A 20,531-nucleotide genomic window follows, 5' to 3' on the forward strand; every position below is an offset into this window, starting at 1 on the left:
CCTGTCCCGGGCGTCCCGGGTTTTTTTTTAGAAAGTGAGGAAATGTCCTGATTTCACTGCGCACGACGCTCCGTGTGACGTAATCCCTGAGCTGCGTCAGTGCGGGCAGCCCTGTTCTTAATCAGAGGCTCTGTTCGAAAACCTAGGACGCATCCTCCAAGGACGCGGTCTACCTAGACTGAATCCTTCGAAGTCCTTGAAAATAAGGAGGCCGGAAGAGTTTTGGCTGTAAATTCGACCAGGTCCACCCTTCGGCGGGTTTTACCGCCGTATGCTCTGTTGCTTAGCAACCGTGAAAGTTGACACACAAAGCAGGAAAAGAATGAATACCGAGGTTTTCAAAACTGTTTGTTTATTTATTTATTTTTTAAAAAGTTAAAGTGAACAAAGACTACACTCACAAGAATCCAGAGTGGAATAAAGGTTCCAACCACCGGGAGCAGGAACAAATAAAATCAAATGTAATGATAAAAACCTTAGTCATTTAAATAACCCGCTGCTGTCATTTTGCACATCTCTCATGTTGCTGCTATTTTCAAATATCCATTACTGTAAAAATGTCCATAGCTGCATATTGGTTATTAATTCTCCAGTTTTATATTGTTAAAACACTACAGAATTTTATTTTTTATATTTTAACTCTTCCCTATTATGTTATTCTTATACATTTTTCTAAGGTCCTCATTTGTGTGACCATTTTCAATAATCTTTCTGCTGCTGTAAATTTGCCCATTGTGGGACAATAAAGGGATTTTCTATTCTATTCTATAAAAGGGTTAGAAATATATAAGTAAATCTAAACAATGTATCTACAAAATGTATCTGCAAAATTCCAATTTTCACCACTGTTCTGCGCCAAGTAACATTTCCTCTGATCACGGAGCAAATCCCGATGATGAGACATTTGTTCTTTCAATCAACCCCCCCACCCCCCAAACCCCCACCCCCCCCCCCCCCACCCCCCGGCTCCAAGGTGTCCTGGTTTTCCCAAATGAAAATATGGTCACCCTATGCAAGACCAATAAAAGCAAACCCCATTTACTCTAATTACAGCAAAATAAGGTAACACAGGTTGCATTATTTTCTTTTTACTAATAATGATGCATTAACATCCAAACACTTTCTAGTTCTGCACTGCTTTGTGTCGGTCTATTTGCTGCACACACACCCCAAATAATTCACAGGACTCTATAGTTGTTCACAAAGTGAAAAAGTTCAGTGAGTATTATAATACTGCAAGGTACTGTGGGTCTCCCCCCACTTAGATCCTTCAAACACAATTAAGCAGATGTTAAAGATAAACTGATAGAGATCTGCTGAACTCAGTCTTTGGAGACTCCAGCTCACAGACGCAGGCATTTAAAGGTGGAGCCCATACCTAAAAAAAAAAAAAAAGAGAACACAACAGCAACACTGAAACATGGTCCAGGGAGCAGCTCCAGGTGAGGAGGATTAATCCAACTTTAAGGAGTTTCTAATCACTTCTCTCTTTCTTTGGAGCAGTGTTCGGGAGCCCTGGACACCAACACGCCAATCATTATAACAGAATACCAGCGAGCTTTTTGTTGTAGTGTTTGATTGTGTTTACTGGTGCATAACGCCTCTAGCTGGATACTGGAGGCCAACTAACACTCATGTTTTGTTCAGGTCTGCAATGGGACACACAGGCTTATTTGTGGCGAATACTTAAAGCAGTCCTGTTGTTATGCTTTGCAAAATAACCCACAGTAAAAGGATAACTGTTGTTGAAAAAAACAAGTAAAATGTAATAAAACAAATCTCAAAGTTTGGAAAAAACAGAGATAAATAATATCTACAACAGCAGCGTGACTTTTTTTTGCTTTTGAAAATCCAGTGGGTTTTTTTTCAGGTTTGCAGAAAATGTTTCCAGTACTTCTAGATCTCAAACTGAAATGATCATCACACATACTTTAAAAGGAAAATCAAAAAATAGACTGTATTTCTTCTTTTGCATTGTTATTCTTAGCTTTGTGTAATGTTGAACCAGGCATCCCCTGTATGATTTAAAGTGTACTTTTACCACTCTGGAGCAAAAGAAATTAACTGCAATTGATTAAATTAATTGCAAGAAAGTCAAGATATTACAAAAATAAAGCCAGATTTATATAAGGGTGAAGTTATATTATTACGAGAGAATAAAGTTGCACTGGAAAAAAATCAAAATCTAGATAGGTCTTTTTTTTCTTAATATAAGTGTATTTGTTCTTGAAGCGAGGAGATAAGTGAGGCACTTTGGCAATGGAACAAGACAATTTATATTTAAAATTTAATTGCATTGTCTTATTTCAAGTGCATATTATATAATTATCTTATTTTAAGAGTAAACATTTTTTATTCCATTGGCAAATGATCTTATTTACCTTCTCAAATTAATGTGAAATACATTTAATTTAATAAATGTTGAATTATTTCTAGATTGTTTTTGTAGTGTGGCATGATAGCATTATCAAGATCAGACGTGATCAGCTCTACTAAACTGCAGCCTAAACCTTAGCCCTGTGTTTAAACACAGAGGGAAAACTGCTATTTTTTGTAGATAACAATAAAGTAGGTTACTTATTTATTTTTTTAGTGGTACAACTTTTTTTCATGACTTTAGCCTGGTATGGTTAGGATTTTATTCTCATGGACTGAATTTTACTAGTTTATTTTCATAATATTGCAACTTTATTCTTGCAATCAGAGAAGGCCTGACATTGTGACTCTGTACTCATTATATTATCATTTTTACTTTTATAAAACTACTTATCCCCCAGTATGGCACTAATGGCCTGTCATGTTCCCTCTTAGTCAATTATGGAAATATCTGGAAGATCCTAATTTGGGAGCTGAAATAATTTCATGTTAATCAGATGAAAGGTGTGAACTTAAAGAGACTGAATGGTATTACCTCAAAATTTGCATAAAAAAGAATTTAAAAGTCACATTTATGCTACGAGACAACTGCATCTTTTTAATGAGCCTCTAATGGCTGAACAGGCACCTCGTGACAAGAATTAATTTACTATTTAGATAAAACATTCACTTCTGATAACGGCAAAAGAAAAAATATATCCAGGTAAATTTGCAAATTGTAGAAAATCTAGTCATCATCACTTTATTGATCAGATGCAAATTCAGCTTTAAAACTGCTGCATTGTTCACAGCTTGTTTTCATGTCTCTTCTGAGTAGATCTGCTGGCAAAGTCTAAAAGCTCCCTAATTTATTGCAGAAGCTGCAGAAACCAACAAACAAAAGACAAGTCTTTTAGTGGAAAAAAAAAAACAATCCTCTTTTGGGACTGAAAGTTTAGAAGAGAATGGTTCTGCATAAATTGACCTTAGAGGTCAAATCAAATCTATTTCAAGAGAACCAATGTGCTCATCAGCTTCGGTCCACACAAGAGTTAAAAGTTGGCCTTTTGCCCAGAAGTATTATACTGATCTGATGTAGTTTACTTCTATTACTATATAAAATTTGAGGATACCACTATCAACATATACTTTTTTTTTCAGACATTTATTCAGACTCAACTTTTCCTCCTTTACAATAGTTAAGTTAAATAGTTATTCTTTCCATTCAGGTATTTTGTTATTAATCTTGGAGTATGCTTGGGAGTTATTGTCCATTTAAAAGACTTATTTTCTGACACTTTAACTTTTTGGCTAAGATTTGTTTAAGATTTCCACATAATTGGATGATGCTTCTTGTTTCCAATCAACTATTTTATGAACATTACCAGTCCCTCCTGCAGCAAAATATTCACCTAACATCAGAATGTCGCCCATGCACCCATTTTAGGGTGAAGTTAACAGGGTTACAAAACAAGCTTAGGTTAAGCATAAGTTATCCTTGAATAAGTTATTTTTGACATTATTAGACTCAGGATATGTTACCACAATAAAGGTATCTGTCCCTAAATGCTAATTGTTTTACTTTTTTGTTTGGCTTCTTCTCACAGTCTGGCCTTTCAGCCACTGCCGGTATATGGTTTAGTAGAATGATTCAAAAAGATCATTTTTTGGCATAAAAAAGAAAACCAAAGTTAATAAAATTAAAGCAAAACAGAGAAAGTTGGATTTGAGCTGATCAGACTGGGAAGCAAAAATGTTTGCGTTTTTATGGAGTAAATCTAAATATTTCGTTAAAGCTAGATATATTTGTCAGTGGCAACCATAATAAACATGTTTTCCTTTTTAGGTTAGTGTTATAGAAATGGAACAGATGGACCCAGTATTCAAGGTGAGATAGGCAGTGGGAAAGTTCAAAGCGTTTATTAATACAAAGCATAAACAGACAGACCTGGAGCTGTGGATCTGAGGACTGCAGCGGCTGCAGGGGGGAGGAGGGGCAACGCCCAATCACTGACGCTCTGGAGGGAGAAACACAGTTAAGTGAGCGCAATCATCTGATGGGAGATAATTATCCATGTGAGTCTCTTACCTGGTTAAACAGTTCAGTCCATCCTCTCTGAGGAAGGCAAAATCCAGTCGATGGACTGCTTAACGAACTGCGATGCAGAACCGCCCGGAGTGACCCCGGTGCAGCAACCTCAGTGAGCAGGCAGGAATCAGATCCAGGTCAGGGATACAGATCAGACAGGAACAGGGTTCAGGAATCCACAGAACCTGAAGGCAGGTTCAGAGTTCCATGAGTCCAGCAGCGAGCTCAGGAAGACATGCACAGATGCAGGCTTAGCAGTTGTGGGACCAGACAAGACATGGTACCAGGAAAACTGCAGAAACTGCTTAAACCTGAAATCCCTAAGCAAAAGTGTTTTATGCACTGTAATGGAACTCAGTAATTACTATCCCATTATATGCATGCCACCTTCCCAGAACATACTTCTCTACCTCAACACAGTGATTATTTTCAAAACTTCTGGTAAATCTATGCAGTATATCCGAACGTTTTAAAATAGACACATGGCAGGGGTAAAAAAAATACAGTTTTTGTCATGTGGGGAAAGTAACCTCTAAATGTCTGAAACCTGTGGATCTGCTCGGTGTATTTTCCGACTGAGGTGTAAGTTTCTACAGAGAAGGAAGCTCTGCACTATTAAAACCAATTAGCTGTAACTATCTGCCGGTAATTTGATAGTGTCAGCCTAGGTAGAAACCTCTAGCCCTTTGTGAATCTTTCTTCTGGAGAAGTCATTTTGTGTTTTTCTCTCACCTCACGATTAACCCTTTACCTCCTGAGTTCTCTGAGGTTTCCTGCTGTTCTCTGATCTGAGATCCCTCCATTGGGAAGCTACCTTAATTCACTCCTCTGATCTCCCCATGCTAAAACCCTCTGGACTTTTTAATCCTGCAGTCCAGCAGCTCCTTTTTTAAAGACTCACCAGACTCCCACCTGGCCGCTTTGCAATGCTCAGTAATACCACTGCTCATCTCCCCGACTCTCCTTATACCTCCCCAGTGTCAAGTCTGATCTTTCTTACAGTGGGCTATATATCAATAATTTCTACTCTAGCAATTCTATCCATGCATATTACCAGACCCAACACTAGTTCTCATTCTTCCACTGAACTACTTGTAGAATTAAAGGAGCACCCAAGGTCACAATAAATTAATAATAATAATAATAATGAAGATAATAATAATAATAATAATAATAAATAATAATAAATAATAATAATAATGTCATGATGCGTGGTTGGTTTGCTAGCCCAAGGATGCAGAACTCCACAGACTCAGAGGCAGGATCAAAGTTCAATATTTATTGTTTGGCTCAGCACAGGGTTCTGCCCTGGAAGGCAGAGGAGACAGAGCACAGGTTTAACTCAAGGGGAAAATAAACAAACTGAAACTCACAGGCTTGAAGACTCAGATAGGCAGGATTAAACAGGCAAGAGACTCTGGTGGCTTCCATGACAAGGACAAGGACAATGACCCACGATCCGGCTCAGAGTGAAGCTTTCAAACAGTTTATATAGTGAGAGGTTAATCAGCAGAGCTGATTGGAATCAGCTGAGTGCTGAGAACCAGCTCCCAGAAGGAACCACAGAATGGGATCCACACCGCCCTCTGGAGGGCAAACCTTGGATCCCAACAAATAATAATAATAATAATAATAACAATAATGACCATAATATAATTAAACTTTATTGATCTCACAATGGAGAAATTTACCTCTGCATTTAACCCATCCCCTTGGGGAGTAGTGGGCTGCCATTGTACGGTGCCCAGGGAGCAGTGTGGGGTTAAGAGTGTTGCTCAGGGACCCAGAGTGGATGCTGTGGGGTTCGAACTAGGTACTTGCTACCTTCTTAGGGCACAAGCGCACAACTCTAACCTCTAGACTGACACTCCCCATAAAAATGTTTTATTCAAACACACGTTTTATAACCTCCATACTCTCCTGAGATTTCCTTGTAGGTAAGGTAAAAATCTGCCACAAAGTATGACACTATGTTCCAGGAAAGAAATATGTCAATTCAAGAAAGTTTACATTGAAGTTGTATATAAGCTCAAGAATACAAGCTCTCGGTTTAAAATAAGTATAAGGAAAGAAATAAACTGGTAAGTTAAAATAAGTTGCCTTCAGAAGAAAAAAAAAAGACATATATGACACGATGCAACTGTCCCATGGATTGGGACTATGCAGATTTATATTTTTAGAATATTGTGAAAAATCTGTCCCACATATTTTTAAATAGTATGGGCAATTAGCAGACCTGTCTGTATAAATAAATGGCTGGTGTAGGGCCAGCCGTCTCTGATTAGTTGAGAGAAAAAAGTGCTGTAACAGTCCCTAGTATCTCCTCCTTCATAAATAATCTGTACCTGGCTGAATTCTGAAACTAATGAGCTCTTCTTTTTTCCACCGATAACTTACCAGCTCTGCACTGAACCTCTCTGAGATTATTGAAAATATGTTTCTCCTTTTGCCCTTAAATTAATCCTCTCATATGTTGATAGATATTTACATAATTCCCACTGATTTGCAGAATACATTTTGGGATAGCATTTCTTTTTAAAAGGTGGCCTCTCAGTGTTTTGATTTTTTACAGAGACAAAAAAAAAAAAACATCCAAGTAGAGCCTTACCTTAGTCTTTACAAAACTTGAACAGATCTTATCATAGTGCTATTGAAGGTCAGTAGCCTCTAAGCAAAAGAGACACTGAAGTTTGAGAGCCTGCATTGGTGTCAGTGATGAATGTTCTGCTAAATCTAGAAGAAGCAAGTAATTTACTTTTAATGGGGTTAATTACATATAGAATATAGATACGATTTAGAGAGCAAGAACAGGTTGAAAAGTCAATGAACCCAAAGGACAGCTTTTAAGGTGAATAAAACAAAGGGCACCTGGTCCATGAACACCTGATTTAAAAAGTTTTTTTAATCTGCTGACATCAGCTTTTGAAATCTTTATAACTGAATCATAGCAGAATGCTAAAATCGAGCAAAGTTTAAGAATTTATTAGCCTGACATAGTCCGACTCAATTCTAGTCAGAATATGAGTCTGATACTGCTCCATAGAGCTGTGATTATGGGGCGTGTTTCGAACGAACCAGGAAAAAAAATGCCTCTGTACTCAATTGGATAGACCTACAACCAATAAGAGCAACGGAGTGGGTGACGTATCTTAAGCGAGGCATAGTTGTTGTCCACAAAAATCCAAGCGTGCAGTTTCACGCCTATAATAAGAAGATGAGACTTGATCGCGTTTCTCTGTTCCTCTTTTAAAATTAATTTGCTGTTGATATCTTCTAGAACAGACCTAATAGCAGAATCTACTCACCCAAACTCTCCAGCGGCAGCCATTATTGTTGTCACCCAAGCGCGCTTTGGTCACGTGGTTGATAACGTTACTCTTGATCATCTGTCCATCATCGTATAAAGCCCGCCCTGACAATTTGATTGGATCGCCTGACAGTGGGCTTTAATACTCGCGCTACTATGGAGCAGAGCCAGACCGAACTTCCCCGAACTCAAACCTTGTGGGCGGGACTAAGTTCGGACTGGCACCCAGGCTAAGAATTTATACCAATAAGGCATAAAATTATGACTACTGATAGGTGGAGTGAATAATACTGATTTAATCTTCATCTTTACACCTGTAAGTAAAAATTTAGTAAGTGAAAAATGTAATCAAGATTTGAATGTTGGTCCATAAGGTTAAGGTATAAGAGGTTGCAAAATATGTACTATAAGGATCAAATGGCATTTCACAAGAGCTAGTGTCTAACTCTCTAAAGGTATCCAAACATTTCAGCCTGTGACCCAAAACAGAACAATGCAACAGACTTTATTTGTTCATACATATAAAGAGATGTAATTTTATGTATTTTTAAGTTAATTCATTTTTTATTACAACATTTTTCTAATACATCATTTTAAAAATATTTGTATTATTTCAAGAGACATTATTATGTTTTTACTGAAAAATATCTTTAGCCTCAGTAGTTTAGCGCCAACGCATCTATAAGCCTGGAGCCTATTTTCCTTAATTTAATTCAAGTCAAAAGTTCCAGCTCTGTTCGGCAGATGTGAGGTCAAGCATGTTAAACGGGTCCAAACTAGCAAACAATTGAAGAGTTATATTTAAGAGGGAATTTGTGGATATTTGGTAGCGATCAGCATTGAAAAAAACCCTGGATTGGCAGACTGGGGTGGGCATTTCCCTGCATAAGAAGGGAGACTGGGGATGTTCCAACTATAAGGGGATCCCACTTCTGGGCTTCCTCGAGGGAAGCCTGTGCTGGGTGCTGGAGTGGCAGGGTGCTGAATAAGGAACCACAACTTCAGGAGGAGCATTGTGGTTTTTTCATTCTGCCTTGGAACCATCAATCAACTCCACAACCTGTATGGGGAGCTCTAGGGTTCAGGGGAGCTTGCCAAAATGGTCCAAATGTTTTTTGTGGACCTGGAGAAGGCATTTGACTGTATCCCTCGTGATGCACTCTGGGAGGCACTTTAGCAGTATAGAGTCGGGGGCCCTTTACCAAGGGTCATCCAGGGTCTGTAAAAGTGGAATGGGAGTCTGCACTGCTGTCATTAAATTGGACATGTCTTGCCACGTGTTTGATTCTGGCAGGGCTGCCCTCTGTCACAAGTCCTGTTCAGGGTTTCAAGGCGGTGTTGGGAGTTGGAGAAATGCCAACTTTCTCCAGCAGAGTCTGCTCTGGTTCCTCTCAGCTGAGCTTTCGACGCACCTGCTTCTGATCATCTCATCTGGAGGACCAGACTACATAAGCTGTCTTCAGACCTTGCCTCGACGCCGCAGTGTCTTAATTAGTTGGTTAGCACCTAAGCCATAGATCCTCTGAGAACCTTGTTACTCCTGAGTCCTGTTTGGGTTCTAACCCTTTTTGTTTCAGTTCAACTGTTCATTTAATTCATGCTTGTGCAACAATAAACTTGTTAAAACTTTCCCTCTGAGTCGTCAGTGTTCTGCATCTTGGGCCTCTCTGTTAACCCATCATGACAGAACACTGCGGCCATACACAAGGCCCAGCAGACCACCTCCGCTGTCGTTTGGAAGAACAAGATGCCCAAATCCAGGGACAAACTCAGACCCTCCGTGAGTTGTACCGTTTGGTTGAAACGCATAATCATATGCTCTAGAGTTACGCTAACTATATGAGTAGTGCTACCACCGCTCCAGCAACCCAACCATTTCCGGGTCCAGTTCCTCCTCCGAGGTCACCGGCTGTGATGTCATCCGAGTTCCGTCCAAGTCTCCCAGAAAAGTTCTCTGGTAACGTAAATGATTGCAAGGGATTTTTATTTCAATGTCGACTTATTTTTCAGAACTCTCCTGGCAGTTTTCCAACGGACCACAAGAAAATAACCTTCATTCTTTCTCAGTTAACAGGAAGAGCTCTGGCCTGGGCTCAAGCCAGATTTGCTTCAGATGAGAGCCTTAATTGTCGTTATACAGATTTCATTTCAGAGTTTTCCCAAGTTTTCAATCAGGACACCGATCAAACCCTTGATTCACGAGCTCTTTTTCATCTAAAACAGGGAAATTCTTCAGTGGCTGAATTTTCCATAAACTTCCGGGTTAAAGCGGCTGCTTCCGGATGGAACCAAGGTGCCTTAAAAGGAGCTTATTTTGAGGCACCGCTTGTTCCCCTCTGGTGCTGGGTTTCGAATGGCTGGAGAAGCATAATCCCCATATTAATTGGACTGATCATCATGTGGAGTCCTGGTCCACATTGTGTCATGAGACATGCCTCCGTTCTGCAGCTCCCGCTGTGGGGTCCCCTAGAGGTGGGGGGGAGATGGACGTCCCTGACCTTACTTCGGTACCTCCTGACTATCATGATTTGGCTCCTGTCTTCAGCAAGGTCAGCGCTTCGTCCCTTCCACCACACAGACCATACGACTGTGCCATCGAGCTTTTACCCGGGGCTCCGTTACCCAGCAGTAGACTCTACAACATTTCCAAACCCGAACGTGAGACTATGGAAAAATACATTAACGAGTCGCTAGCTGCAGGGATAATTCGCCCATCTTCATCCCCGTTGGGCGCAGGGTTTTACTTTGTTGGAAAGAAAGATGGTTCTTTAAGACCCTGTATCGATTATAGAGGCCTGAACCAAATTACAACCAAAAATAAATATCCTCTTCCTTTGCTCGCCTCAGCTTTTGAGCCCGTTCAAGGAGCTACCGTTTTCACTAAGCTCGATTTAAGAAATGCCTATCATCTCCTCAGGATACGTGAAGGGGATGAGTGGAAGACGGCATTTAAGACTCCCTTGGGCCAGTTCGAGTATTTGGTCATGCCTTTTGCATTAACTAATGCCCCTGCATGTTTTCAGGCCCTAGTGAACGATGTTCTCAGAGACTTTCTAAATGTGTTTGTGTTCGTCTACATAGATGACATTCTAATCTACTCCAAGGATCTTTCTGAGCATAAGAGACATGTCCGCCTGGTTCTTCAGAGACTGCTGGAAAACAAACTATTTGTAAAGGCTGAGAAATGTGTTTCACCAATCTTCAGTTACCTTTTTGGGGTTTGTGCTCGAGGGCGGGCAGGTTAGGCCTTCCGAAGAAAAAATTAAAGCAGTTTTGGAGTGGCCAGTTCCAGAGAACCGCAAACAATTACAAAGATTTTTGGGTTTTGCTAATTTCTACCGGAGATTTATTAGAAATTATAGCCAAACCGCCCTCCCACTAACTGCCTTGACATCATCCAAGAGAGTCTTCCAATGGTCCTCCGAAGCTCAATCTGCATTTGACAAACTCAAAACCTTGTTTTCCAGAGCTCCAGTGCTGATCCAACCAGATCCATCCAAACAATTCATCCTTGAGGTTGACGCTTCAGACTCCGGCGTGGGGGCAGTCTTGTCCCAAAAACTCGACTCAGATCAACGAATCCACCCCTGTGCCTTCTTCTCACGTAAGCTCTCTCCCGCAGAACATAACTACGATGTTGGTGACCGAGAACTTTTGGCTATCAAGTTAGCCCTGGAGGAATGGAGACACTGGCTAGAAGGAGCTGAGCATCCAGTTCTAGTGTGGACTGACCATAAAAATCTCGCCTACATCCAGTCCGCAAAACAAGCTACTCCTTGACAGTCAAGGTGGTCTCTCTTCTTTTCACGTTTTAACCTCATTATCTCCTACAGACCTGGATCAAAGAATATCAAGCCCGATTCTCTCTCTACGCTGTGGATCATTCCGAGTCACCTCAACCTGTCCTCCCTGCCTCATGTACAGTAGGAATGGTCACCTGGGAGATTTCTGATTTAATCAACGCTGCTCTGGCCACGGAACCTGATCCAGGTAATGGTCCACCTAATCGAACCTATGTCCCTTCGTCTGTCAGGTCTCGCCTCATCCAATGGATGCATTCCACCAAATTCTCCGCTCATCCGGGGGTAAGCCGAACAGTTTCTCTGATCTCAAGACGTTTTTGGTGGCCCACTCTTTATTGTGATGTTAAGGAATACGTGTCGGCTTGCTCCACCTGTGCACGGAACAAGGCCTCACATCAACCACCCTCTGGTTTGCTGCAACCTCTCCCAGTGCCCACACGTCCATGGTCCCACATTGCAATTGATTTAGTCACTGGTCTCCCTGATTCCCGAGGTATGTCCACAATTTTCACCATTGTAGATCGATTCTCCAAGTCCTGTCACCTGATCCCTCTCAGAAAGCTTCCTACGGCCTTCCAAACCGCTCAACTGTTGATAAAGCACGTTTTCCGTCTCCATGGAATTCCACAGGACATCCTCTCAGATCGTGGACCCCAATTCATTTCACAGGTTTGGAAGGCTTTCTGCTCTGCTCTCAATTGTAAAGTTTCACTAACCTCTGGCTATCATCCTCAGTCCAACGGTCAGACAGAGAGGATGAATCAGCACCTCGAATCAACCCTCAGATGTCTCACTTCCAACAACCCCACCGATTGGAGCCTGTATCTCACATGGATAGAATACGCCCACAACTCACTCAAGTCTGCTTCCACCGGTCAATCCCCCTTCCAGGTCAGTCTTGGCTATCAACCACCTCTTTTCCCCGCAGATGAGAGAGAGATTTCGGTTAAATCAGTCAATCACCACATCCGTCGCTGCCAGCGCATCTGGAGAGAAACCATCAACACACTCAACCGCTCCTCCGAGACCACCAAGAGGTTTGCCGACTCCAAGAGATGCCCAGCCCCCAAGTACTCGGTCGGACAGGAAGTCTGGCTGTGGGACATTCCCTTGAGGGGAATGTCCCGCAAGTTGTCTCCCAAGTTCATCGGTCCATACAAGGTCATCCAAGTCATCAATCCCTCCGCCATCCGTCTTCAACTTCCCCCGACACTCCGAATCCATCCCACGTTTCACGTCTCCCAGGTAAAACCCGTCATTTCGAGTCCCCTTTGCCCTCCGTCCGACTCCCCTCCACCCGCCCTGGAAGTTGATGGACATCCGGTCTTCACCGTCCGCCGGATCGTGGACTCCCGTCGGCGAGGTCGCGGCTGGCAGTACCTCGTCGACTGGGAGGGCTACGGTCCGGAGGACCGACAATGGGTTCCTGGTTCCTACATCCTCGATCCTTCTCTTATCGAGGAGTATGAGCGCTCCCTCCCATCAACTTCCTCCGCACCGCCAAGAGGTGGTCGTTGAGGGGGGGTGTCATGATGGGTTCACTGGTGTGACCCAATTATGCAGAACACCACTAGACGGAAACAGGAGTAAAAGGTTTAACAGAGTTTATTTTCACAAGTACAGAGATTATGACTGGTTCTGGTTCTGGCCTGGGAAACTGGTTCACCGGAGTATGCGTGAGAAACAGTTCAGTTAGCGTTGCACAATGGAGTTTGATTCTTGACAGTCTCTGATTTATACCTTGAGGGTTCTTGATGAAAGCCTTGAGAGGGAGACTGTTGGATCTGGAGAGGATGTGATCAGCAGAGTCCGTAAGCTGCTTCAGCGTCTTACTTCTAAGGAATGAGCAGACCTTGGCTTTGAGTTTCCATTTCTTGGTCCAGAGCTGCATGGAAGTCCAGAGATAGGCTTCAGGTTTGGCTCAGAGGGCAGGCTCGGCAGGTTAAGCTCTACCTGAGCTTCACAGGGGAAAAACTGGTTTCCTGGAAGACAGAGACAAAGGTTAGAATCCAGACTGGATTCAGAAGTCGACAAAGGTTCACAGAGATACTAGGCTTAGGTGCTAACCAACTGGATCAACACTGCGGCGTTGAGGCAAGGTCTGAAGACAGCTTAAGTACTGTGGATCCTCTGATGATGGAATGGGCTGCAGCTGTGCAGGAGGCTCAACTCAGGAGGATCCACGGCGGACTCTGCTGGAGAAAGGTGGTACTTCTCCAGCTCCCAACAGTACCCCCCCCTCAACGACCGCCCATTGGCGGTCTGGAAGAGGTCGATGGACAGGAACGCTCGTACTCCTCAATCAGGGATAGATCGAGGATGTAAGAGCCGGGAACCCACTGGCGATCCTCCGGGCCGTAGCCTTCCCAGTCGACGAGGTACTTCCAGCCGCGACCTCGCCGACGGGAGTCCACGATTCGACGGACAGTGAAGGCAGGATGACCATCGACTTCCAGGGTGGGTGGTGGGGAGTCGGATGGTGGGCACAGAGGACTTGAGACAACAGGTTTGACTTGGGAGACGTGGAAGGTAGGGTGAATACGGAGAGACTGAGGTAGTTGAAGACAGACGGCTGAAGGGTTGATGACCTGGGAAATTTCATACGGGCCAATGAATCTGGGGGAGAGTTTACGAGACATTCCCTTGAGGGGAATGTCTCGAGTGGATAGCCATACCTCTTGGCCCACGGAGTACTCGGGGGCGGGGCGTCTCTTGGAATCGGCGAAGCGCTTGGTAGACTCAGAAGATCGATTGAGGGTAGTGATGGTTTCTCTCCATATCCGTTGGCAGCGTCTGATGTGCTGGTTGACTGACTGGACCGATATCTCTCTCTCGTCTGCGGGAAAAAGTGGGGGTTGGTAACCGAGACTGACCTGAAATGGAGATTGGCCGGTGGAAGCAGATTTGAGGGAATTATGAGCATATTCTATCCAGGTGAGATATTGGCTCCAGTCTGTGGGATTGTTAGATGTCAGACAACGGAGGGTCGATTCCAGCTGTTGATTCATCCTCTCTGTTTGGCCGTTGGACTGTGGGTGATAACCGGATGTAAGAGAGGACTTACAGTCGAGGGCAGAACAGAATGCCTTCCAAACTTGGGATATGAACTGGGGGCCACGGTCAGAGAGGATCTCCTGGGGGATGCCATGAAGACGGAAAACGTGTTTCACCAGAAGCTGAGCGGTTTGGAAGGCCGTGGGAAGTCTCCTGAGAGGGATGAGATGACAGGATTTCGAGAATCGATCAACGATGGTGAGAATAGTGGACATACCTCGGGAGACAGGGAGACCGGTGACGAAGTCGATAGTTATATGGGACCATGGACGCGAGGGAACCGGAAGAGGCTGTAGCAGGCCTGAAGGTGGCTGATGCAAGGCTTTATTTCTTGCACAGGTGTGACAGGCCAACACATACTCCTTGACATCTCTGTGAAGGGTTGGCCACCAGAAGCGTCTCGAAATTAAGGCGACGGTTCTACTGACCCCCGGATGGGCGGAAAACTTGGCTGCATGCATCCATTGAATTAGGCGAGACCTGACGGAAGATGGCACATAAGTTCGGTTAGCTGGACCGTTACCTGGGTCGGGTTCTGTAGCCAGGACGGTGTTGATAAGATCTGTGATCTCCCAGGTAACCACTCCAACTGTACAAGATGCGGGAAGGACAGGTTCAGGTGTCTCAGGTTGATCGACGGAGTATAGACGAGAGAGAGAATCGGGTTTGACATTCTTGGATCCGGGTCTGTAGGAGATAATGAGATTGAATCGTGAGAAGAAAATGGACCACCTGGATTGACGGGGATTGGCTTGTTTGGCTGACTGGATGTAAGCAAGGTTCTTGTGATCCGTCCAAACTAGAACCGGGTGCTCAGCTCCCTCCAGCCAGTGTCTCCATTCCTCCAGCGCCAACTTGATGGCCAACAGCTCACGGTCTCCAACATCGTAGTTTTGCTCTGCGGAAGAAAGTCTACGAGAGAAAAAAGCGCACGGATGGATCTTTTGGTCAGTGTCGAGTCTCTGAGATAGGACAGCTCCTACACCTGAATCTGAAGCGTCCACTTCGAGGATGAATTGTTTGGATGGGTCAGGCTGAATTAACACGGGTGCTCTGGAAAACAAAGATTTCAGTTTCTCAAATGCAGTTTGTGCCTCAGGGGTCCATTGAAAAGTTCGTTTGACTGAGGTTAGCGAGGTTACGGGAAGAGCTGTTTGGCTATAGTTCCTGATGAATCGGCGATAAAAATTGGCAAAACCCAGGAATCTCTGTAGCTGCTTGCGGTTCTCAGGAACTGGCCATTCCAAAACCGCCTTTATTTTGTCCTCAGAAGGCTTAACCTGCCCGCCCTCGAGCACAAACCCCAAAAAGGTGACTGAAGGCTGATGAAACTCACATTTTTCAGCTTTGACGAACAGTTTGTTCTCCAGTAATCTTTGCAACACAAGGCGGACATGTTTCTTATGATCAGAAAGGTTCTTTGAATAAATAAGTATGTTGTCAATGTAGACGAACACGAACACATTTAAAAAGTCTCTGAGAACATCATTCACAAGGGCTTGAAAACAGGCAGGGGCATTTGTTAAACCAAAGGGCATGACCAGGTATTCGAACTGACCCAAGGGGGTTTTGAAGGCTGTTTTCCACTCATCTCCATCTCGGATTCTAAGAAGATGATAAGCATTCTTCAAATCTAGTTTTGTGAAAACAGTTGCCCCTTGTACAGGTTCAAATGCTGAGGCGAGTAGAGGAAGAGGGTATTTGTTTTTAATTGTTATTTGGTTCAAACCTCTGTAATCGATACATGGTCTTAAGGAACCGTCCTTCTTGCCAACGAAAAAGAACCCAGCACCCAACGGAGAAGAAGAAGGGCGAATTATCCCAGCAACTAAAGACTCGTTAATGTACTTTTCCATGGTTTCTCATTCTGGTTTGGAAATATTGTATAATCTGCTGCTGGGTAAAGGTGCTCCAGGTAATAGCTCAATCGCACAGTCATATGGTCTGTGTGGTGGAAGGGACGTAGCACTGACCTTACTGAAGACAGGAGCCAAATCATGGTACTCAGAAGGGACAGAAGAAAGGTCAGGAGAGTCCATCTCCCCCCCACCTCTAGGAGGCCCCACCACGGGGGCAGCCGAACGGAGGCATGTTTCATGGCATAACGTAGACCATGACTCCACGTGACGATCAGTCCAGTTAATATGTGGATTATGTTTCTCCAACCATTCAAATCCAAGCACCAGGGGAGAGCATGCAGAAGGAAAAACAAAACATTTTATGGTTTCACGATGGTTACCTGAAAGTAGTAGCTCGAGAGGTTGAGTTTGATGGGTAACTTGGTGGAGTCTTTTCCCATCAATGGCAGAGACACAAAGAGGTTGGGTCAGGGGGATAGTTTCAATCTGAAGTTGTTGAAAGTTGTTAGAATCAATTAAGTTTCGTTCACAGCCTGAATCGATGAAGGCAGAGAAAGAGAGGTTTTGATTAGCACAAAACAAAGTGGCAGGAAGCATCAGTCGGGGAAATTTCTTAGAGTTATCATGGCCCGTCAGACTCCTCGGAACCTCTGACGGGCCCTGTCTTTTGATTTAGCTGGGCAAGAAGCGATGAAGTGACCACTCTCTCCACAGTAGATGCATAGTTTACTCATAAAACGTCTTTGTCTTTCCTCTGAAGTGAGCCTGGTGTGTCCCACCTGCATGGGTTTGGCATCCATTTCTCCGGAATGAGAGGCCTGAACAGGCAGAGGGAGAGACTGGGCCTTAGATCTCGGTTTGGGCAACTGTTCTGTGGGAGAAGAAAAAACAGTCACATTATTTGACGCAGGGGCAGAGGAAAATGATCTCAGACTTCTTGACTTGGAGCTGTTTCTAGCTCAGATTCTATTGTCCAATCTTATCGTCAGACGGATTAATTCTTCGAGTGTGGCTGGTTCGTCGAGGGTTGCAAGTTCATCCTTAATATTTTCGTTCAAAGCCATGAAAAAAGCCCCCTTTAAAGCACTTTCCAACCGGAAGCAGCAGCTTTTACCCGGAAGTTAATGGAAAATTCTGCCACAGAAGAACTTCCCTGTTTAAGGTCAAAAAGAGCACGAGGGTCAATCGTTTGATCTGTTTCTTGGTTGAACACCTGAGAAAATTCAGAGATAAAATCGGTGTATTGACATCTGAGGCTTTCGTCAGAGGCAAACCTTGCCTGAGCCCAATCCAGGGCTCTTCCAGTCAAAAGAGACAAAATAAAGGTTATTTTAACATGATCTGAGGGAAAACTGCCAGGAGAATTTAGAAAAATTAAACGGCAGTGAAACAAAAATCCCTTACAGTCCTTCATGTTACCAGAAAACTTATCGGGGAGTCTTGGGCGGAACTCTGGCGATGACGTCACTGCCGGTGACCTCGGAGGCGGAACTGGACCCGGAAATGGTTGTTCAACTGGCGTGGTGTTAGCTCTGTTCAAACGGTTAGCATAGTTTTGGACAACATGGTTTTGAAACTCAATGTGGGTGTTTAAATCACTGAGAGCTTGAACATGTCCACGGATTTGGGCCTCCCGCTCCTCCAATAGGCGACGGAGGTGTTCTGCTGGGCCTTGTGTTTGGCCGCAGTGTTCTGTCATGATGGGTTCACTGGTGTGACCCAATTATGCAGAACACCACTAGACAGAAACAGGAGTAAAAGGTATAACAGAGTTTATTTTCACAAGTACAGAGATTATGACTGGTTCTGGTTCTGGCCTGGGAAACTGGTTCACCGGAGTCTGCGTGAGAAACAGTTCAGTTAGCGTTGCACACTGGAGTTTGATTTTTGACAGTCTCTGATTTATACCTTGAGGGTTCTTGATGAAAGCCTTGAGAGGGAGACTGTTGGATCTGGAGAGGATGTGATCAGCAGAGTCAGCATCTTACTTCTAAGGAATGAGCAGACCTTGGCTTTGAGTTTCCAGCTCTTGGTCCAGAGCTGCATGGAAGTCCAGAGATAGGCTTCAGGTTTGGCTCAGAGGGCAGGCTCGGCAGGTTAAGCTCTACCTGAGCTTCACAGGGGAAAAACTGGTTTCCTGGAAGACAGAGACAAAGGTTAGAATCCAGACTGGATTCAGAAGTCGACAAAGGTTCACAGAGATACTAGGCTTAGGTGCTAACCAACTGGATCAACACTGCGGCGTTGAGGCAAGGTCTGAAGACAGCTTAAGTACTGTGGATCCTCTGATGATGGAATGGGCTGCAGCTGTGCAGGAGGCTCAACTCAGGAGGATCCACGGCGGACTCTGCTGGAGAAAGGTGGTACTTCTCCAGCTCCCAACAGGGGGTACTGTTGGGAGCTGGAGAAATGCCAACTTTCTCCAGCAGAGTCCGCCCTGGTTCCTCTCAGCTGAGCTTTCGACGCACCTGCTTCTGATCATCTCATCTGGAGGACCAGACTACATAAGCTGTCTTCAGACCTTGCCTCGACGCCGCAGTGTCTTAATCAGTTGGTTAGCACCTAAGCCATAGATCCTCTGAGAACCTTGTTACTCCTGAGTCCTGTTTGGGTTCCAACCCTTTTTGTCTCTGCTTACAGGTTACCTGCCTTTCTCCTGTGAAGCTCTGGAAGAGCTTAACCAGCCGAGCCTGCTCTCCGAGCCAAACCTGAAGACTTACTCTCTGGATTTCCAAGCAGCTCTGGATACTGAGCTGGAAACTCAAGCCAAGATCAAACTCGTCTCTAGAAGTAAGACGCTGAAACAGCTTACGGACTCTGCAGAAACAAATCATCTCCGGACCCAACAGTTCCGCTCCCAAAGCCTCTTCTACGCACTTCAAGGTACAAGTCTGAACTCAACCAAGATCAATCCCAACCAAGCCTTCGCTAACAGAACTTCTCTCTCACAGACTCCAGTGAACCAGTCCCAGACCAGAACCAGTTCGACTGTTCATTTAATTCATGCTTGTGCAACAATAAACTTGTTAAAACTTTCCCTCTGAGTCATCAGTGTTCTGCATCTTGGGCCTCTCTGTTAACCCATCATGACAGGCGGGGCTTAGGGCCAGTGGGGGTCTTGTTTGCGGACCAACAGATCTCCTCCCTGTTTTTTTACAGATGACACATCCATTCCTCTCGTCAAACCTTTATCATCCCCGAGGGCAGTTTGCATTTAGTGTAAAGTAGCCGGGATGAGAATCAGCTCAGCCAAGTCCGAGGCCATGGTTCTAGAGTCAAAAAAGGCGGCCTGTCTTCTTCAGGTGGGAGTTCTTGGTCAGTGTCTACGAAAACTTTTGTAAGACAAAAAGAGTGAAGAACAAGCAACAGGTTTATGATTTACTAATGCAGTTTGGGCACAAAGGAGCATATCAGTTGGATTACACCATCCAATAGATATGCCACTTTAGCTCTTAATACTGAAATTATAGACACTTTCATGTCCTCATTATTACTTTAATATTTTGCCTCTTTAAGCAGGAAAATGCTTCATGCCAAAAGACAAAGCTGACTAAAAAATGACCAGAAAATGGTTTATTTAGAAGAGTTCATTCAGTGTCCAGATTCCACGGATGTCAATCCAGTCAAGCATACTGTATGTGGAACTAATATAATGTTTGGCAGGTGATCATAATGTAATTCTTAATCTGTGTATGCTTTCACTAACAACTGGCTTAATAAAAGCATCTATCTTTTCGGCTATCCATTTTCTATATCTGCTTAATCATTGTAGGGTCATAAAGGGCTGCACTGAACATCTATGCATGCATACTCTCATACCTAGAGCAATTTACAGCAGCCTATGGAACTAACATGAATATTTTAAAATAAGTACCCAGACGAATCCCACTCAAACATGGGTAGTCCATGCACACTGCACACAGAGGAGCCCCAGGGACCTGCATGCTCAGAAAAACAGCAATAATATCTGCAGTATTTATAAAAACTGTTATAATCAAGCATGTTTTACATTTATATTGGATTTTCAGAGATTTTTTTTTTTTTTTTTTTGACTGAATACTGAT

This window comes from Cyprinodon tularosa, unplaced genomic scaffold, assembly GCF_016077235.1.
Source record: "Cyprinodon tularosa strain WSP-4 unplaced genomic scaffold, ASM1607723v1 ctg778, whole genome shotgun sequence".
In the NCBI taxonomy this organism is placed as follows: Eukaryota; Metazoa; Chordata; class Actinopteri; order Cyprinodontiformes; family Cyprinodontidae; genus Cyprinodon; species Cyprinodon tularosa.